The sequence below is a fragment of the Anomalospiza imberbis genome, chromosome 3, assembly GCF_031753505.1.
Source record: "Anomalospiza imberbis isolate Cuckoo-Finch-1a 21T00152 chromosome 3, ASM3175350v1, whole genome shotgun sequence".
NCBI classification, from domain to species: Eukaryota; Metazoa; Chordata; class Aves; order Passeriformes; family Viduidae; genus Anomalospiza; species Anomalospiza imberbis.
This window is the reverse complement of record NC_089683.1, coordinates 48,885,428-48,906,094: the sequence shown is the minus strand read 5'-3', so window position 1 is coordinate 48,906,094 and position 20,667 is coordinate 48,885,428. Positions and strand designations below refer to the sequence as shown.

Here is a 20,667-nt window from a genome sequence, read left to right as displayed (position 1 = left end):
TTAAAGCCTTTGAGTTAATCTAATCAAAACTGTCTTATTTCTCCGTAATCTGTGCATTATCTTCTATGTGACAAATCTATTATATTTGGCCTTTGATCTATATCCGCATTGGAAAAGGTCAACAACTCTGGGTTCAATACCTCAGCTGAAAGAGAGTCTTATTCTAGCTTTCTATCTAGACCCTGAAGCCCAGCTGTTAATTGCAGACAAGCAATGAATCAGTTCTTGACACTGGGATCTGAAATTTGCCTCTGGGCTGTTTGCCATATCAGGCAGAGGCAGCTCAGAAGAATCCTCATTAAAGCATACTCTACTGTAATTAGGCCAGCATGGCCCAGGAAAGCAGAGTTTGACTTAATTCCTAACATACTATTTTGTCTGGTGAAGACAGTTTAGTGGCATAGAAACTCATACCTGTAAATGAGTTTAACCACCAAAGCTTGCAAGATTTGATTGAAAGCCAAATAAAATAAAAGCCAAAAAACTTGCTCATTAACCCAGGGTAGGAGCCAATTTTGATGAGTATAGTACAGCCATAGGCACCTTGCTGGCAGAAAGAATTGTGGAAGCTTTAACATGTGATGGAGAAAAAGCATCATGTCAAGCCTTCAAAATCAAATTGAATGATTTCCTAGTGACCAATGAAGCTTTTTTTCCCATTATGGCATATGTTTCACTATGTTTTTTTAAAGCAAACAAACAATAAAAATAAGAAGAAAACTCTATTAAGCAAAGCACCAGTGAGAAATCAGAAAAGAAATATTTTATCAGAGACAACAGCGAAAAGCAAAAATGAGTGATTATGCAACTGTCATACAGCTTGAGTCTTGAAAAACAAAGAAGTAATTCATCAGAATATCCACTGTTCAGGAGAAATAAGAAATTTCTCTAGCCTGTAAAACCTCCCTGACAATCCTTATGGGCCATCCAAATTGGAAAATACTGTTAAAAATGGAAATATAAGCAAATTTTAGGGAAGTTCTGTTGGTCCACAAATTCAGTGTATCAAAGTGGAGGACTTGTGGTCACTGCTAGATCTATAACTGATGGTTTTGCACTGCCTAAAATAAAAGTGCTACGTTTTTCTCTCTGTTTTATGAATATCACTTAACATACAGCTCTATGGACATTGACATATATTAATACATACCCATAAATCAGTGAAAGCAAAACATTAACAAAACAACTGTTCCAACTTTCCCCTCAAATTCTCTGCTATTTTCAGTTACCGTCAAGCAGGCCAAAGGCTTCATTAGTAAGCTCTGGCTCTTTGGCAGTGTGAACACTTACACAAAATACAAAGAAGTATTTTATAAAAAAATCAGAACAAGAAGCCTGTGACAGTCAAAATAAGAATTAACATATTTAACTCCTATGACCTTATGAGAAAACTTAATCCAATGATGTGGAGCAGGAAAGTGAATATCTAAGCATTTTATACACAACCTTGGAATGCATAATTTATATGTTACCATGGAACAAATGAACAAATGCAATTTTTCAATTTCCATTCTTGTTACTAAACAACTTGAAGTTTATCTTAAATCTCTGGAATAGCAAATTAGCAAGTAGCCTCTCTAGGGCTTCATAATAATCTTCCAAATACACTGTCAAAAACAATTATTGCTTTTGCAGTCCATCAAGTATCCTTTCAGAAAAAAAAAGATATACTTTTTAAGCTGAAGATGGAAATAGAAACAATTAAAATGAATTGTCTAGAACCACCACATATTAAGGTCCTGCCAAAGCCTCTTATCAGATCAACATCCTGGTGTATTTTCAAAGCAATATCATTTCCTCTATCTATATTATCAGAGGTTCCTTTTATGTCCAGTTTGGAGTACATTTTTTCTTGTCTTATCTGACATTTTTATTCTAACATTTAATCTGACTTTTAATCTGACATTTATCTGACATTTCCTTGACTTGCAGTTTAACTGTGTGTAACAGAGTTGTGATAGCAAGTGTGATGGGAATTATGTAGCTGGAAATGCTGGAAATGCAGAACCCCAGACCATACTCAGAGAGAGGCTGCACAATGCTTGTTGTGTCTTCCAGCGCAGATAATAATCCAGTCCTTAAGCCAACGACCCCCCTCTACTATAGTCACAAATTTACTTTATTGAAGTGTGCAGTTTGATGTTCTAATAAAATATCTTTATTTGTGGAAAAAGTAATTCTGGATTTCTTTTGTGCTCTGCATTACACCGCTTCTCCCTGGCAGGGTCAGTTCACACCCACCTGGCTCTGGACTCCTTTGGACTCAATGCCAGTAAATCTGCACTGCTAGGACACTGCAGTTTTCATCCTTTAACTGGTATTTGGATTATAAAGTGGGCAAATGTTCAAGAGGCACCTTTCTGGCAAGGTTTTAGTCCAGAACTAAAACACAGGGACAGTGTATTTCTTAGTATTGTCACTGCTTCTGAGGGGCACCTACTTGTTTAAATCAAAAATAATTTATCTGCTATTTATACCATTTAGCTAAGCAGAGAAGTATGAGGCTAAAAAAAATTCCTAGAATTCAGCCAAGAAAAATAAACTTTACACTACCAATTTGTAGCTTGTATTTAGTGGCTTTAACAACTAACAATCTCTTACAATGAAAGTAGTATTTGGAAATGTGACTTTTCTCTCTTTTAAATCTAAAGGCAATATGATACATTAGCTATTAATACCCATAGCCAAATTCTCTGCAGCTTTGCCATGAGAAAGAACTTCTAGTTCTTCCCTAATTTTTGTCTAATGTTGGCTTGTATGTAACAGTTATTAATTTGATTAACAGAGTAGAGCTGCAATAACTCTTATAATCAGCGATTATACAGACAGCTATATTAATTGTATATTCCTATCCAATGTAGCCTTACAGCACTTCAGGTTTTTAGAGTGAACAGAGACACTTTGACCATTGTTGCTGTCTTCTTCTCCTGTCTAAATAAACTAATCTAAAAACTATCATGTACATTCAACAGAAACACAAGAAAAATAACTTCATCATGAAAGATTCTGCAAAAGAACTTAAATTTCATCTAATGAAAGCACGTAGAAGAGATAGGGGGTGATGGTTAAAATTACATCAGGCAAGATGTCTTTTACTGCCTTTCATTTAAGCTGAAGTGTGTGTTTTAGGAGGAGCAGCAGAAGCAAAATGAGAGACTGAGGGAAGGAAATGTTTACATAAAGCAAGATAAGAAAAGATAATGGAGGGTGACGCAGGAATGACTGGACAAAATATGGTTACATTCTGAAGGCCTGGGATGGGGCAGATATCAGGAACAGGGAGCAGCAGGAAGAGATAAATCATCCTCTCCTTCCCCCGGGAGATAAAAACTTTTAACAACAGAATAAGAGGGTGACAGTCCTGGAAGATAGGAGGTTAGGAAGAGGCAAATGTCATAAGAACAAAAATGAAGAGTGACAGACATCAACTATTTTAAACTTTTATGTTTTCTGCAATTGTCTCAATTCTTTAGAAAGACTGAGAAATTCTTTAGAAAAAATTGTGCTATTTCTTAAAAGGCCAAAGGGTTAAACATCCTGGTCCAGTTCAGGCAGGAAGAACACCAGCTATTTACACTTCTTCATTTATTAGGAGAAGAAAAGAGGATACTAAGTTTAAAGACAAAGGAGATTTTAATATTATGGTACCAAATCTCTCATTCTCACCTGAAAAAAAAAGAGTGAAGCAGCATTTCTGTGATAAAAGAGGGGGGAAAAGGGAGCACGGGTGAATTGGTCAGTGAAGACCAGAAATTCAGAATAACACCTCAGTGAGTTTCTGCCTGTCATGAGGCTGAACTTTGCAACCTGATGAACCTGTGCTTGTTGTAGCTAAGAATTAGCTTATGTGCCAGATATATGGGTAGCTGCTTACACATCAGTATCTTTCAAGCTGCTCCTGAATATACAAATGAAACAGAAATGGGACAGAAAAGGGGAAACAAAAAACCACCCTGAAAATCAGTCAGAAGAGAGGAGGTAAGAAATGAGGCGAAATGAAAACCAAACCAGTACTAAGGACAGGTTGCATTCTATTAATAATACACACTATTAAACAGGGAACATGTTTTAGCACGTCCAATCAAATTAAAGAAAAAACTATTCCTCCTGTGTTCTCAGAAAAGTAGGTATTTTTATGATCACAATGTAAGCCCTCTGCATGTGGCACTTGAGTTTTAAACTAATCACATATTACCAGCTGAACTACAGGAACAACTGGTTCTTCATTTGCCTATTTTGCCTGTGTACCTATTAAAGAAGATGTTTACTTCCCACGTAACATTAACATTCTCAATATTTTTAGCAACATCCAGCTCTGGTCAGGCAGAAATAGATCACCTTTTCTAAAATAATAAACTATTTTCCAGTGATGACAACTCTGTGCTCACTTTGATTAATTTCAAGGGGGTGACCATAAGGTAAGGGTCCGTGGTGGGCTAGGAAAAACATGACTACTTGGATTAATAGTGGCTGCAGTGCTATATAAACACTTAATGCACTCAGGGAAACATTTTAGCAGAATACACACAAAACATCACCTCTGCAAATATTTCATGGGTCATTTCCTCTTCTACTTATTTTCTACTCCTGTGGCCTATGAGAAATTTACTGCAAAATTTAAAATGTCTTGGTAGCTAAAGATAGGTCTCCAACAAAAATGATCTGATTGGCTAGAAATTTTCCTAAGGAAGCTAAGAGCAGATGTTCTTTCTTCTGGCTTAGTATTGTAAGGCAGGAACCACCACTCTCCCTCCTTTCTGAGGTGAGTTTCCCATGACAAAGGTCGTCAGGACAGCACAGAACCTTTAGCTATATTTAAAGGGAAGTCCTAATGTCTAAATTAGAAGCTATTACTGCTCTGACATTTCTTAGCTGAACATCACCCCCTTTTTCCCCCTGTGTAGCATGGGTAGAAACAAAGACCTCTGATGGACAGCCCAGAACCTCAAGGCTGTGCAAGCTTTAAGGGCTGGCCCTAACCAAAGTCATCTTCAAGGTGAGGCTGTATCATTTATTGAAAACATAGCTTCTTAACAACATTTGTCCAAAAACTTTTAAAGCAAGCTTAAAAAGTACAATTTCCTGACAGTCCCCCCCATTTCCTATCAAGAAGAACCTCTTTCAATCTGCTCCTAATCTTCATCCTCCTCCTTGCTAGCTCTGCCTCATCTCCCACCACATCAGCAGTGTCCCGGATGCAGAACAATCAAGACTCCTAGGAATGCAATGCCACAGCCAGATGCTGGCATGGCTTTTGCATGTAGTGTTATTCCTACTGCTTACTGAGATCCACAGATACTGAAAGAGAAATCCAGGCTATTTTCATATGTTCTCTGTTCTTACTGGTGCTCCCAAATGACTGATTTAACTGCTCCCACAGCCAGAGGTAGCCCCACTCTGCAGTTCTTGCCCCATCTCATCCAAGCTTGCAAATCCCTTCCTTTAGAAAAGGGTAAGAACACAAATAAAATAAGTTACAAGAAGCACATATATGTGGCAAATTCTGCAGCCTGACTTCACTGTGACTGCTGACACATGACACTTGTAAGGAAGTTGTCTTGATGTAGGGAGTTTGAATGACCTTCCATAGTTTTAGATATACAAGTCTTGGAGAGAGTATTTATTGACTTGTTTTTTTCTTTTCCTTCTGGTTTTATGTTAATATTTATATAAATATAAATATATTTATTTGTAGCAAAGTTTCCCCAGTGCACTACAAAGCAGGAAGGATGTACTTTGGAGGTAGGACAGGATCTGTTGCTATATTTTAGAGGAAATTATTTATTTCTCAAAAGAATTCACTTCCATGCTTTACATTACCATGCTAGTTTGCAGTGTAATGGACCAGATTTATCGAACTGTATGAAACCAAACAATTTCTGAGGACACTGTCACAACCTGTGGGCTGAACACTAAACTTGTGCAAAGGTAAATATCCTTTGCTGGACAAACATTCAGTTAAATTAGTCTGATTCTCCAGATCCTCCCTACTGCACTGTGCGAATACTTAAAGTGAATAATCTGCAGGTGGAAAAATCTGCTTTTTTCCATTGTAAAAAATGTCTTCTGTTAGGATTTATGCAACACACTTATTTATGCTTGGAAGTAAAAGACTGAAAGGTGGCATAGTGATTGCTCAAGGCAACACAACCCACACTTTTTCCTCCTGTTAAAGATTTACATGGATCATTTGTTATATAAGTATTGCTATGGTATTAATATTTACAGGAAGGCAACCTATAGTAGGAAATTACCATAAAAATTCTGGAAATCTCTGTCTACATTACAACTATTTGCACTCCGCACCTACTTTCCCAACAAATTTTGCATACTTAAATAGATGCCTGTTAAACTCTACCTCTTGTCAATTCACACACCTTTAAAATATATCCCTTGGCAAAGACATCCTAAAAAAACTGCAAAACAATTCAGGATGGAAGAAGGAAATTGTTTTGTTCGACTGAATGCAGCTAAGGAGGTGGGAAATAGGATCCGCTCAGGATGCTGCCGCAGTCTAATTTGGCAAGAAGTAAAATATTCAATTATGAATTGATGAAAGTTACTTGAGTCCATTGGCTTGTGTAAAATGTGCTTTTATGCTTGGTGTGGAAATGAAGTGCATAATGAAGAAATAAAATACAGTAGACAGATATCTTACAATGACACACAGACTACAGTTGCTGATAAACTAAAAATCCTAATCAGCTGTCCTGCTTCACCAAGAAGACATTACAGGTTATCCCTGCTTCTGAGATCTCAAATTAAAATAGCTCTGAGAGAAGAGAGAAGAGTTTCAACTCTTTTTGAAGCTTTGAATGGATCAGCTACTTTGAGGCACTTTTTGCAGTAAGAAGGAAGTTCTCAGAAATGTTTTTCCTGGAAGCAGCAGCATCATCTACCTCTTATATTTGCACACATACATACTAACACACAAATATAGATACATATATATGTATATTAAAGAAAAACAATATTTTTTCTTAAAACAAGAAATAATCCTTTTCTGTCTCCCAAGACACTGTGCACTGACAAGAACAAATTATGTTAATTCCAACCTCTGGGCCTACAGCGGCAGACTTTCCAAATGGGTACAGATGGACCAAGAGCTGTAAGCAGACTCATTTTACTTCCTACATAACTAACATTCTTATACAGATGCCACATGCACACATCAAGAACAATCTGATGGGCAGTGGGAAGCTGCAAGCAACAAGTACCACAAGAATGGGTAGTGGTTTTGGTTTCCCATGCAAAACCATGACACTGGAGTAGGGAGAAGAACTCTGGGTAAATTGAGGCATTTAAAATTGCATCAGAATAACCTATCAGAAAATAAGACATTACAGAAGAGTGTGACCAGGGGAGATTTGCGACAGGCTGTTCTCGTTTCATGTTTATGACTTTCCTGTGTATACACAGTTACCAGTCATGTGCTTTCCGTGATCTCATTATTTTTATGACTTATTACAAGTAGTGTTCAACAATTACTACTCTTACTGTAGGTGATGTACCACCTGCTGTTATGCTTACCATCACATTTTAATACATAAAATTAAAGAATACATAATTTATAATATATAAACCTACTCTTTTTGCCTGGGATCTCACCCTAGCTACCTTGTTAATACAGCTCTCAAATCAAACACATACTAAGTGCTTTTCATGGTTCTTGCCTACAGAGCTGCATAGATCTGGCTGAAGAAGAATATTTTCAGTCCCTGTGTATTAAAGAAATATTAACAGGAGATGTACCAAGAAGAGCCATTGGGATAAGACTCAAAGAGCTGAAACGACAAGGAGTCAGGGCACATTCAGACTGCGCAGTGAAACTCAGTATAAAGGCGTTCATTGATCTCTAAGAAGCCGCCACAGCTGGAGGAAGCAAGGCCTCCCCGTGTGCGTATTTGTTCTCCATCTCAACAGTCCAGCCACACGGCAGTGGAGAGAGAAAGAGCAAATTCCCGGAGCAGGCGCTCATCCTTCCTAGCGTTCTTTCCCTCCCAGGTCCATCGGTCCGGTGGTGCCATCTAGCGAGGGGGGCCCCGGGAGTGGGAGCCCCGCGGCACCGGCACCGACACCGGCACCGCGGTGGCGGCTGCACCGCCGTCACCTGCAAGTACCGCAGCCCCCCTGCTATCAAGAACCGTGTCCTGGTTTAGACACCATGGCTGCCGGGAGCACAAATCCCAGCTGTTTGTTTTTCCCCGTTTCTCTAGTTATTGAAACCTTAAATTTCAAGACAAAACTTTTAAAAGATGGAACAGAATTGAAACGTGGAGTTCCACAGTCACAAATGGCAGTGGTCCTCAAACAGCAAGGATGAGAGGTCAGGGCATGGGTGTAGGGGGAAGGCTTACTGGAAAACACTGGGTGATTATTTGACAGCTTATACATAAATCTAAGGGGGAAATCATAGCAGTTTTCAAGCATGTAGAAAGCTCATGCTTGGGGCAAAAAAAGAAAAAAGGAACAACCTGTCCTCTGAGACCAATGTCAATGAGTCAAGAAGCAATAATCTTACACTTCTGTAAACCTAGATTAGAAATGATAAGAAGGTTTCTGATTTGAGTGGTACTGATGTACTGGAAAAGCTGCCAAGGAAGTTGTATGATCTTTATCAGTGCAGGTCTTTAAAAAAAGGCTAGAAAACCATCTGTTAAAACACCTAACCCACCTTTTTGGCAGTGGTGGGCTAAATGCAAGTTATTTTCTACAGTTCCTTAAAGTATTGTGATTCTATATTACCAATGAATATGCATCCCCACGTCCATCCACTGCTTTAATGAGTGATGCTAGTGTTCATGTTTATCACTGTGACATGGATAATGACACTTATAGTCACATCAGAAAAATTTACTAGTAGGCAGTAAGAGGAATGAATTCAGCAAAGAGCAGCAACACAGCTCTGGTAATCACAGTTTTTGCTAAGCTGAACAAGAAGTCTGAAATTTATCCAAACAAAAGAGATACAGACAGCTGATTTCATGGCACTTTCATTGCAGACCATCTCTTTCCCATTTGTACCAGCTCATTTGCTACAGGCAGGTTGAGAGGAGCACTTCCTAATGCTATCTTCATGAGCACAAAGACTCCATTATTTTATGGCCAAGCCATCAGCTTGAGAACAAAGAAAAAACAGCTGCTTTCCAGAAATTTAACAAGATGTACGGCTGCCATTAAAAATGCTTGAAAAATGGCACAACTAAATGAAATTATTGTCTGCAAAGCCTGTGTGCTGAGTTCATCACTCTCTTATGGAAAAGAAGAAATTAGTTAAAATTATACCTAAAGCACTGAAAAGGTCATTGCTGGTCAAGTTTTCAGCAAGAATTTTGGAGTTTAGAGTCCACAGAAATCTATTTAAAAGTTATGAAGAAATTTTTTCTGGGTGCTCTGTTTGCGATTCTATATTCTTATCTCTCCCCGTTTGATTCTTCACCTGTTTTAACATTATCCCAACAACACATCAAACAGATGAGAACTCTTGGCTTTCTGGGGCCACTTTTGTATGGATCTCTGCAGCTACTAGCAAGAAATTCTGGAAATTAAAGTCAATTTATATATTTGATATAAAATAATAGAATCATAGAATGGTTTAAGTTGGAAGGGACCTTAAAGATCATGTAGTTGCAAATCTCCCTCAAAATATTTAAGTGACTACAGAGTATCTCTTACATTTATAGTGTATTTACAGAGTATATCATAAAATGCTGTGGCTGTTTCTGTTAATGCAAACTTGACAGGACTCAGTGTTTCAGGTTTCTTGCAGGCTGGCAGAGCTGGCAGAAGGTGGCTGGGAACCCACCCTGCTCATGACAGCAGTGGGCACTCCTGGGCACGCTGTTCTCCTGGCTGGACAGGCTGCGGAGCAGGAGGGTTTCCATGCACCTCCACCACCAACAGCTCTACTCCAATTTTCTTGCTCTCTCACTACAACTGTAATGAAACAGTTTGATGAGGAAAAGCAGAAAGCAAGTGCCTGGTTACCACTCGAACCCTTGCTAGGTTGCAAGGAAGGAAGTGCTGCCATTCAAATTTCACTTTCATGGGGCTTAGCCAAACAGGATGGAGTATTTATGAAAGCAAACACTGCATGAACAATTCGTATTTGTATATTTAAAATGTTTGTAGAGGCAGTTTCCACAGAGCAACAAAAGTCTTCCCTGAATATTTATGAAGAAACCAGATGACACACAAACAGCTCTTTTGTTTTCCAGACTGTAGGACTGGTTATTAAGTTCCAAGAAAACAGACATATAAGGAGACCCACTTCTCCTTTAGTCTTTAAATTACCATTCCTGCCAAAGTCAATGACATATGCACACAATGTTTGCATTCAGCACCTTACATTCTACAAAAATCAGACAACATCCTCATTCATTTAGTTTTTTGGACTGACATGTGAACATTAATGTGAGATTATTCTGTTAATATCATTTGTTGTATGTGCTTTCTTTTATTACTACCTTTCTGCTGGAAGAAATTAATTGACTATGGAAATGTCTCCTGAATCAATGCTGGTTTTAGACAGTTTATAGTGATATAAGACATAAAGTATGTTTTTTCATTAAAACACTCCTATCAAGACCAATGTTAAATTATATCAGCAATAGTGGCTACATCACAGCTGCTTTTTCAAATTAATTTCTCTGCTGTATAAAGACTCAAGATAAACAAAAAGAATGACATGTAAAAGTAATATTTTCTTTTTCCTTTTTAAGTGCAAATTTTCAGACATTAGAAAACCATTTGAGTATCAAAGACATAACTGTCTGAAAATAGCATAGCAGATACATGCCTGAGAGATATATTCTCTCAAGAATTTGCTCACATCTGTGTTCATTACTAAAAATTGCTATAAAACAAAATCCAATTTGCATATATTATGCACATGCGTGTAATATGTATTTGCAGAGAAAGATAAATACATTTATATGGAAAATGTCATTATTACTATTATAGTTCTAAGTTTATGGGCTAGTGGATAGAATAAAACAGAAACAGTACTCAAAGAAACTTTAAATTATACATAAAGACTTCAAGATTCTTTAGAGAAAGGACTATACAGTTTTATGTGCTCCTTTAATTGTTAGTCATTTGAATTACTTATGACTTTTTCCACATGTACAATCATTCTTCTACAGAAATACATTACTAGAAGGTATGAGTAAAGCATCACATGCTGTTAGGAAAAGAAAAATATAGAGAGCTTATAATAAGAGTTTCTTGGATTTTTTATTAAACCTCATGCTCTTTCATGATTAGCTCACCAGAAACATTGTGGTAATAAAAGTCCTTCTTGGTTGTTATTTGACCATAGACGACTGTGCACTACAGTAAGATATTTTATAGCTTGATAGAAGTATGCCTCTTAAGGATTTGTTCATAGTCCCATGACAAAATTCACACTGACTCCAGTGGCATAAGGGTTTACAAGGATCTTACTCTCCCCAATGTAAGAAACAGAGCATCAAGAGCATCAGCTAATAGTACTTTATTCACTCAAAAGACACAAGCTGATTTTGCTCCTACTCTTGCTTTCATTTTCATTTCTGTTACAGATGATTACAGGAGATCAAATAAGCAAATCTAAGCATCTGGCAGACGAGAACTTGTACCTGCTTTCTTTAATCCTTCATTGAGGCGAGTGTTTTGTTTCACTGTGGGGAGAGGTTTAATGTACGCATATACAATCAGTCACTCCATCTCACCTGACAGGCAGTAACTTTTTATGCCACTTGCAAGCTCAGCAACATGCCCTGTAACATGCCAATCTAAAAACACCTTTCACAATGCTCACATGGGAAGTTTAAACTCTTCCTTTCCAGTTTGTTTAAAATATCCTTTGCTTGAGCCAAACAAAATAGATGTAAAGAAGACTGCAGGAGTCCTAGACTGGGGAAAGTATTCTGGCTTATTAAGTGCAGAGAACTAAACCAAACAGGTGGCAGCATTTCCCCACAGTGCAGTAAGACGCTTGTCTGAGTGACTTACAACCTTAGGCATGCAAGAAACACTTCAATTGATATGTACAAATTTTGCCTACAGGGTATGAGCCTCGTATTTTATCCAGTCAATCTTATTTGAATTTTAGAACATGTCCAAGTTCTAACACAGCAGAACTGGGAATGACTTAAATCAGAAGCATGCTTACATGTATTTTTCTTCCCAGCTTGACAGCTACAAATAGCTTTACATTGTATTAAAAAGTAACAAGTGCTTTCTACATAAAGCTTCCAAAGTTAGACAAATTATTTTTCTTTAAATCCATAAACGGAATGGAATGCAGGGAATGCAATCAAATACTATAGTAAAATGAAAGGATTATATATAGGGAAGATAGCATTCAGACCAAGATGGGAAGGTATGTGTGTGGCTCTTTGCATTCACTGCAGTGACACCTGAGTGTTTCTACACTGACTGAACAAAATCTGTTGGCTTTTTTTTGTTGTTGTTGTTGTTTTTGTTTTTCATGTTTGGTTTTTTTTAAAGTAAGATATAGTAAGTTTTTATAATAATTTTACAAATTACAGATGCCCTCATTACTATAATGTAATTGAATTATATTATAACCCTGGATTGAAAAGTCAGCAAGCACTGGCTCTGCGGAAACACCAGAGGGAGCAAGTTTCACAGAGGTGTGAATGCTTTTATTGCAAACTCCTGGCTACTGTGTTTCATCACTCAGAAGGATACAAAAGAATTCAGTCAGATTACCCAGAGTGGCTGGGAATGTGCCCTTCAATGCAAAGCCCTTCAATTTGTGATGGAATGTGTAACAAGGCGTCCCAAACAGCAGAGAAAGTGAGGATGTGCAACATTTGCAGTTGCAGGTTTTTATTTACAAAGTTGAAAAATCTTCTGTTACTGACTACAGGAGGAAAAGCTAACAGCCTTGAAGTATTTGCCTAATAAAGATTATTTTGGTACTGTTTTTTAAAAAATTGACTCACACTCCTCCTTCACAGCACAAATCACACTCAGTTGTGACAAACTCCTCTAAAACACTAAAAAAACTCCCAATACTCCCAATAGTTATGATCAAAGTCAAATCCACCATGAAATGAACTGAGTTACTTGGAAAATCATATTCTCTTGTCCTTCATTAGGGACTAAACTAAGCAGGGCTCAAAAAAAAAAAAAAAAAAAAAAAAAAAAAAATCAGTTGTCTTTCTGATGATTCACATCTGAAAAAACTAGACCTCACTCAGAAGTGACCTTGTGGCTTAAATGGGAACTTAAACTTTTCAGCTGCTCTTAAGGACTGATCAAGTGGCAATGTATGCCTGTATATTTAATACAGGCTAAAATTTAACAGAGCTAAAAATCCTTTTATGTCATTATACTGGGTCCAGTATGGTCAGAAGACATTGCCAGCCCCCATACAGTGAGATCTCAAGGGATTTTTTTTCACAGCTGGTGCCCTGTTGTTGTTGGTGCCCTGCTCCTGAGGGACCTCTAAGGTCAGGAATAGTCTTTACATTATGATTAGTGCAGTTTCTCCTCATAAAGAACTTTTCAGCATGCACGTCTTAGTCCCTGCTGCTCTCTCCAGTGAATGGTGCCTGATCCGAATCACTAACAAATCATTCTGTATACACAGAATGCACAGGAAGGGCTGTTTCAAACCAAATCAAACAGTTTGTGGTGGTGTCGGTGTCTGCTTTCAATCTAAGAACAATGAGTTTCAGAAAAGAGGGAGGAGGAGGAGGAGAGGAGAAAGAAATAGGACTAAGCCAGGGAAGCAGAGGGAGAAGGGGAAAAAGCAGCCTCTTGAATGAGGAGGGTTTCTGGCCAGGGAACAGCAACAGCAGCCGAAAGCAGGATTTGTAACTGGTCTGATTGGTACTGTTGCAGAAAACCAGCACATATTTCTTTCACTCCAAACACATTATGACCCCATGGGAGAAAGGCATCCCAAGGATTTGATCACCACAATTACTGCAAAAAACAAATATCTGGGTGCAAGGAGCAAGGAAAAACTGCCTAAACGTCAGTACTTCACAACATACCCTCCAGTTGTATTCAAGTAAGTTAAAAGTCTGTCAAACAAAAAGTATCAGAGAATGCTTTATTGCCCCAGGCCACCTTCTGGCAGTATTAGGAGGATTTCTAATGCCTAGACACAAAGTATTTTCCTTCTTCTAAAGTACAGGATGAAAAAAGGAAAACAATCACAATGGACTTGGATTGGAGGGTATATTTCAAAGTAGAAAATATAACTCTGATTTTGCAAACTCCACAGAGTGTTTTCTGCTCCTTCTGGTAAGCACTGTAATTAGGGAGTCAGTACTTCACCTGACCTTAATGGATAAACTTCCTAGCAGCTGGATCACTTCACTCCTCCTTTTTAAGCTCCAAGGAAGAAGCTGTCTGGCACCTCAGCAGGCTACTGAGATCCAGCAGTGCTGTCACTGCCTCCCAACTTGAAACAATCCTTTCCAGCCCTCTCACATACCACACAGGTCTCATAGTTCAACTCTCAGGCTCCTGGCGACCACAAAATATTTGGCAGTGCAAGAGGTCTGTGATCTTTCCTGTTTGGTTTTGCTCCGAGCTCCATAAGGCAAACAGTTGGTGCAATGGCACAGGAGGCTTCAAGGATTTCAGCAGAGCTCTCCCCTTGCGTTTTGGTTTCTCTCTCTGTCCATGCAGGCAGCTGGCTGGTATCCTTCAGCCATTTGGAAGTTAGCTTGCCTCTGAAATACACATTAGTGCCACATACTGGTTTTCATGCTGGAAGGTGGATGCATGCCATATGGCCAGTGACTGGATATATTTCACACTGTTTTCAAATCTACCAGCAAGACAGTTGAAATCGTCTTCTAAGGCTGATGTAAGTCACCAGGGTGATAATTCTGTGTTCAAGTAGTTATCTGGCTTCCAGACAGATTTATTTGATTCTCATAACTCTCCAAAAATAGCACATGATCATGTATAAGTTTTTTAAAGTTCTGTCAGAAAATCAGTTACCACCATTAAAAGCTGCACACAACACCTATGTTCCTTTTCGTCTTTAATCCTTCCCTAAGTACTTTGATTATTTTCAACTTCTTTTTAGAAAGAAGCTGATCTCTTTTTCCTAAACTTTGATAGCAGTTACAAAGCAGCTGGCACTGCCCAGAGTTAGATAAAGTATTCCATCAGTATTCTTCCTTTTGCATCCTCATTAAAAAGTAGTACAATAATAACACTATACATCCAATTTCAAATAACTTCATACATTTTACTGTAAGAATTCAGTTTTAAATTTAGCAAGAAAACTTATATTTAGCAGGCAAGTTTTTACTCAGGAAATCTCAGCTTTGGATTTATAAAATAGTTTTAGTAACTTCAAGCTAGGTAAACGCAAAAAAAAATGTACCTTAAAATATCAATTTGATAGAAAAGATATATGCGAATAATACTTTCTTTTAGGAGGGGAGTTGTGTATATTGATTAACTTTCCTCTACCAGTTTTCCTGCTTTATTAATGCAGAGACTGAGGCAGATCCAGGTGGGTGATTTAGAACAAGAATTTTATGCAGGTGCTAACTCTGTAAAGGGAATATCACAGAAAGCTTATTGCTAATGTGTTACTGGCAGCTGATAGCTTCTGCTTGGGCTAAATAATTAGCAAACTGAAGTGTACTGAATAAATAAAAGTTTTAAAATCCAAGCAAGTCACCTTTTAAGTTAGTTCATGCATCCCAAGAAACCCTGAGACAATCCACTGACAAAACTTACCCAAGGACAACAGAAAATATTTTCCAGTTCATGAGGTCAGGAGTAAGTTGTTGGTGATCAAGCAAACCTTTCATTATTAGTTTGTGGAATCTAGTAAGTGTATTTTTTCTTTAGTGGTTTTCTTTTCCAGAACTGGGAAGTACTGGTTTCTTTCTCTCCCTTGCTAATGACTAAGATGCAGTGCTATGCTAGACTGGCCAGAGGCAGAGGTACAAGAAGAATGTGTGCTGTCTCCTTTTCTCTAGACAATTTCAATGTGGCTTGAAAGCAAGTCCTGTCCAGGTCAGCTTTAATAAGAAAGAGAATTCTCGCCAGGGATTGTGGTTACCCTCAAGACTTCATTTAAACCTCTTGGGAGCACAAATATAAATTCCATTAACAGCTTGCTATATTTTAGCTTTCAAAACCAAAACCCTAGTGTGCTTTGTAACACAGATGAATAGCTAGGATATTGAGAATATTACCAGATTTATTAATTAATGAAATCTACACCAGCAAGAAATTGGACTATAGTTTGAATCACAAAGGGGTACTAAAGACTCAGTATGTCTACTTTTTCTTGATCCTTTTTCTACTAGGAAATATAGAACTAAAAATGAATAAATCAAGCACTAACACTCTTGTTTTATTAAAATAAGTTTTAAAAATTTTAATTACAATGACAATGTCCCCTTTTTGTTATTCCTGACAGGCACCAGAAACTTTATTTAGCTTGCCTTTGAGGAAGAAACTGCTACTGCAGTTGCAATACAAGCACCTTTGTCATCCTAATAGCTGCACTAGGTGGTTTATTATCACAGTCTTTATTCTCCTTGAAATAAGCAGATAAATTCACAGAAGTGTAGTGGCATAAAATCTAAGGTCCACAGACAATAATATCATATCTGTCCTCTGGCAGATCAACCAATATAATAAAATTTTGTAGCAGGTCAGGTGTGGACATAATCACTTTTTTTCCCCCCCCACATTTCCCAAAGCTCACTGCAACAAACTCTTTATGCTGACATTATGACTTCATGCTGGTTTTATGCCAAACGAAGATCAAATACCTGATGCTTTATAAAGCTGAAGTGATGGGAACCTCAAAGAAAGTCTTCTGGGACAAAGTTTTGGAGAGAAATCTTATCAGCACCCTATACAGGTGCTTTATTTAATGTAATGTTCTGCATGAGGCCTTAGGAACCTTAAGCCAGCATGAGTTCATCACTGAATGTGAGCACGCACATTCAGGTTCAGCTTAAATGAAAGTGTTGAAGATGTTCATACTCAGACACTAAAGATGTTTCTAAATGCTCCCTCCCTTCTACAGTTGTCCACCATTACACCAGTTTTGGAGTAGCTACAAGGTTCTACTAACGGCAAACACTGTTTCTGTGAAAGCTTTGCTTTGCTTGAGTTTCCATACAGATTACCTCAATTTCTTTCCCCTTGCTGTGGGAACATTTGCAGGTGCAAGTGGATTGCTGGCAAAGTCCTGAAACTGTAGGAGATCACAGAGAAGAGCAGTGCTGGGAATTCCTGTCTGCGGCCCAGGTCTTATAGGACAGATTTTCATTGCCTTTACCCCAGTGCCATGAAAAAGAGCCAAAACCTCCCAAAGAAGTTAATGCCAGCACTGAGGGGTCCCTTCCAGGATTGTTCCTAAACAGGAGCTCTCCCCTGAGTTACACACACACAGTCCCAGCTACATAATGTACATTTACACTGTAATTGCTGGGTAAGCAAAGAGGGAGAATGAGAAGTTTTTCTCTGGGACATGGAAATTTCCCGGCTCTGCAAGATGAAGACAGGACTTCGTCATGAATCACTGGTTTGGTAAAAACCTAGCCTAGTAAAAGGACAGTCCTTAAGGATGAGAATCACCCCACCTAAGGTTGACAATCCCTAAATCTGTGTAGGATGGCAAGGCTTCTTTTATAGTTGATGGAGACAAACGGGTGTCTCTAGCATGTTGCTCTTCCCACTGGAGTGTACACAGATGTCTAAAATAGACCATGTGAGTCACACGCTACAAATGCCCATTTCTTTCCTTTGCTCCAAAAAAGTAATCTAGACAACAGATGCCTAATTGTCAATGTCCAGAGCTCATCTGCATGAAAGCCAGTCTGGCTGGAAGGATGTGATTTGTTCAGCTGGGCTAATTAAACATGAACATCTAAAACAGGACAGACAGCAATGATTAGAATTAATAGGACTGATGAACACTGAAAGACTAGAGGCATAAGACTGCCTGAAAATAAATTATCTACTTTTCTATCCTCTTCCTCCTTTCTTTCATGAAAGATGAACATTGACTATGCAGATAAAAAGGATATGCCCCAAATCTTGACTGTCTTCTGCAAACATCCATAATCCGGGGAAAATGATGTGTCTTAGCTTAAATACAGCCAATATCAGAGGCCATGGGGATAAAAGAAACCCTTGAACTAACATTTATGCTAAGTAAAATTATGTGGGCTTATACCTTTTAGTTGCATTCACTCTTCTCATTAAACTTTGTACTATGCCTTTTGCTGCAAATCATTATCTTTTAGATAAAATTAAAATCTCCTTAAGATCAGGTTAAACTGAATTAAAAAAAAAACCCAGAGCAACTGGCTGGTTCCAGTCCTAAACATCAGGATACCTCAGCAGGTAACAACAGCTACTTCTGCTTCATTCCATAACCTGGATTAAGAAACTTGTGATGTCTTATTGGCCTGCAAAGCCTTTTGCAGACAGCAAATGGTGCAGCATATTCCCAAATGGGCACATAATAGCCTCCTTTAACACTTGCAAAAGAGAATATTGGCTTCTCTACTTCATTAGTAACTTTCCAAAACCTCATTGACTAAACATTTGAACAAACTAGGTAAATAAATATCTTTCTCTCCAGTTGATACAGAAGTAAAAATATACACCCAATGGTCATTGATGGTGAGGTATTTTAATTTCACAAGAAAATATTCAGTTGGGATGCTTTGTAACTGTACTGTACTCCCTTATTTATTGAATTAGGTTGCTTGGATCATGGTCTTGTCTGTTACGAGAAAGAAATGAAGGAGCTTCAGTCCAAAATGGCATTAATTAATTGTGTTTCTCCTTTCCTGTAAAGCAATTGGCTCAACACAATGACATTTCATATCACTTCTAAATGTAGACAGCCAAAGGCCCCATGTAATGGGAGAAGCATGTCCACTACTGTGGGGCATGTTTTTACAGGCATTTGCTCTTTTTTCCTTTCCACATCCAACTGAAGAACCTAGAGCACAATAATTCTGTGATTGTTAATGAGCAATGTGGTGCCACTGCAGCATCATCTTACATTTCCTTTGCAAAATGTCTTGTTGCCTATTAGTTTTTAATGACTTAAAATATTCATTTCACATCTTCATATCAAGTTTTTTTGTAAAAGTTGTCCTACCACAAAGATAAAGGCCTTTTTCTTCCCTTTAAAAAAATGATACAGTTACTGGAAACAAGCTTTGAGTAATCAGAAGCTCTCTAAAAAGTGTGCAAGTAATATAAGCTTATTTTTACAGTGCATAGCTATTTATTTTACCAGGAAAATAATCTACTTGGCAGAGAGGACATACTTTAAACCAACTTTTCCAGAGCTCCCTTGAGATTTATTTGAAAATATTAGTCCTCTCAGACAAAAAAAAAAAAAAAGGTAAAAAAGAACACTGATGAAGGACACATGAATTTCTTTATATCAAATATTCAGGTATTTATTGGAACTTGCATCTCAGTGAAAGGGAAATCCCTACATATGATGTCTCCAGATCCAAATGGACAGATAACAGTATTTGAAAAAGCAGAAAGCCTGAAATGACTGATACAAAGAAATAACTTAAAATGGCAAAATTAACTGCTCCTTGAAGAAAAGAAAAAGTTCAAGAAAATGCCAACAACTTTTTCACCTACCAGAGAATAAAAGTAGCTCTAGCGAAGTAGTTGAAATACCACAGTAGAAATCAGTGTGATTCCCAAATGAAATTGAAGTCTTCAGTGAAGTCAATGTGTGATGTAAGTATATGTCCATAATCATAGTCAAGGAACAAGCAAAGTTTAAACACCTTAATGCACTTGAGCCTCCTCACAAGCTCCCTTTTATCTCAGGATTCTGAAAAATGGCCATATAATTAATACCAGACCAAACAGAAAGATTTTTAATGAAGATGTTACTTAGGCAGGGCTACAAAATATGCTGAACTCATAACAGCATTTGTGCCAACACTGGAGAATAAAAAATGACTCAAAAATTTTTATCCTTTCACACCTCAGGCATGACTCAAAAATTTTTATCCTTTCACACCTCAGGCTCCATGTTAATCATATGATGAAATTTGAAGGAAAGAATAATTAGAGGCTTGAAGGTAAATGGACAATAGAATAAAATGTAACATGGCTTTAGAAAAGGTAGGTCATGTCAGACTAGCCTGATTTTTTTTTCCTTTGATAGGATACCTGATCTTCCAGACAAAAGAACTGCACAGAGAGAGATTAGATTTTATCTGAACTTCAGCAGAACATTTAGTAAGGTGTCACAATGGAGATTAATTGATAAACTGGAAAAAAAGAAAGTTAGAAAAGACTGTGAAGGTGCTGACTGAAGTGACTGTTGCAGAGGAAATGCCAATGAACTGTGCTGAAAGGGAAACCTCTGGGCTAAAAAATATGACTGTAGTAGAGCTTCTCCAGAAACAGTCTTGATATTAATTTTATTTCTAATTTTACTTTTGTGATGTCACCCCTAAAACAGAAATTAATACAAGAAGTTTGGGAAAAAAACAAACAAACAAACAAAAAAATAGAGAGAGAAGAAAAGCACCAACAGGGATAAGAGCACCATGCACAGGAAAAAAATCTGGAGCAGAATATTAAACATGGGAGTACAAAGTACAGTGCCCCTCAGCTGAGATGGGATTCAACTCATCCAAGCCATCTAAAAACTTTGTA

At 37.8% G+C, this 20,667-nt stretch overlaps 1 protein-coding gene and 1 long non-coding RNA gene across 2 annotated transcripts in view; one reads left to right on the top strand and one right to left on the bottom strand.

Moving 5' to 3' along the window:
• Nucleotides 1–20,667, bottom strand: part of NT5DC1 (5'-nucleotidase domain containing 1) — a 127,879-nt gene that overhangs the window by 48,069 nt on the left and 59,143 nt on the right. The window lies entirely within an intron of this gene.
• LOC137469901 (uncharacterized) lies at nucleotides 8,091–9,227 on the top strand. The gene is made up of 2 exons (XR_010996772.1): nucleotides 8,091–8,206; nucleotides 9,003–9,227. It is a non-coding gene; the product is annotated as an uncharacterized lncRNA (long non-coding RNA).